This window comes from Oratosquilla oratoria, unplaced genomic scaffold (genome assembly GCF_046742065.1).
Source record: "Oratosquilla oratoria isolate Oo_2021 unplaced genomic scaffold, ASM4674206v1 SCAFFOLD92, whole genome shotgun sequence".
Classification (NCBI taxonomy): domain Eukaryota; kingdom Metazoa; phylum Arthropoda; class Malacostraca; order Stomatopoda; family Squillidae; genus Oratosquilla; species Oratosquilla oratoria.
In genome coordinates, this window is record NW_027467756.1 from 185,070 (window position 1) to 186,947 (window position 1,878).

A 1,878-nucleotide genomic window follows, 5' to 3' on the forward strand; every position below is an offset into this window, starting at 1 on the left:
AATGATAAAAAGAGTAGAAGAATTTTACCAAGACCTTTATTTGTCGAAGACCGTAGATGAGTCAGTAAATTCATCTGTAGACGTTAGTAGTGTACCAGAGATTACGAAGGTAGAAGTAGAATTTGCTCTACAAATATGAAACGAGGAAAACACTTGGGGAAGATGGTATATCGATAGATCTTTTTAAAGACGCAGGGAAAGAAGTTCATACTAAGCTCAGTTGTACACCCAGTGCTTACGTCAAGAAAGCGTTCCTGAATCCTGGTGTAATGCTATAGTGATTTTGCTTCTTAAAAAAAGGAGACCAGAAGGACCTTAGTAACTACTGACAGATGAGCTTGCTATCAAATGTATATAAAGTATTCTCCAAGATATTTACATATAAAATAAGTCAAGTTTTAGATGAAAACCAAGAGAATAGGCAGACTTTAGAAGCGGATATTCGATTATAGACTATTTGGAGGCGATGAACCGACTAATCGAGAAGACGACAGAATACAATATACCTCTTTGTTTAGCTCTTGTAGATTATGATAAGGCCTTTGACTCGGTAGAACAAATAGCAATACTGAACTCGCTACGCAAGCAGGGTACAAACGACTAGATCGCAGGGGTTCTAAAAAAAGATTTATGCAAAAGTTACCGCTGTAATTCGACTACATAAAGATACAGAAAAAAAGCAAGATCGAGAAAGGCGTACGGCAAGGCGATGCAATTTCACCCAAATTGTTCACAGCATGCTTGGAAGAGATTTCAGAAGGTTGAGTTGCGAGGAGAAAGGTTTGAAGATTAATGGCGCATATTTGAACCACATAAGATTTGCGAATGTCATTATTCTTATTTGAGAAAGAGCAGAAGATTTGCAAGATATGCTGAGTGATCTGAACAAGGAAAGTCTCAAAGTAGGTTTAAAAGTGATTAAAAGTAAAACCAATGTTTAACACGAAAGTTGAAAATAGAGATCATAATCGATGGTGAGTCTTGAAGAAGGTGAAAAGTATAATTACGAGTATTTAGGTCAGATGGTGAAAGTGACCAAAGATCGTGATAATGGAAGAAAAAGACGTTTTACAATTGGTTGGAAAGTGTTTGGTAAGTATAATAAAATCCTGAGAGGCTCTATACCTTTATGTATGAAACGTAAAGTTTACAATCAATACATTCTGCCAGCAATAATCAACGGGTGTGAAATTTGGAAACTGACGAAGGCGATGAAAACAAAGCTAAGGATGGCACAGAGGAGAATGGAGAGATCAATGATGGGAATAACGCTGAAAGACCGAAAGAGAGCAAGTTGGGTGAGAGAGCAGACTAGAGTGAAAGATATTGTGGAGGCGGTGAAAGAGAGGAGATGAAATTGGGCAGGTAAGTTAGCGCGAATGACTGATGAGCGAAGGAGAGTGTGTTACTGAGTGGACGCCGCGAGACGGGAAGCGTGGAAGATGAAGACCAGACAGAGGGTGGAGAGACGAAATTGAGAAGATTACATGAGTGACGTGGCAGAGGTTGGCGCGGTCGTGCGAATCATGGAATGCTATGAAGGAGGCCTTTGTTCAGCAGTAGACTCAAGATAACTGATTTGATATATATATATATATATATATATATATATATATATATATACGAGGGGTGATCAAAAAGTAATGACAGTGATACCATATATTTTCACGGTACAGAGGTAAATCCAAATAGTGGCCTACATTCCTTCAAAGTACTCCCCTCCTGCCTCTATGCAACGTTCCATCCTCTTTCGCCACTTCATGAAGCACTCACGGTACTCAGAAGCCGATATATCTCGTAGCTCTGAATTGACTGCTCGCGCCAGATCTTGGATGCGATGAAACAGCTTCCCTGTGATCGCACCCTTGATCTTTGGAA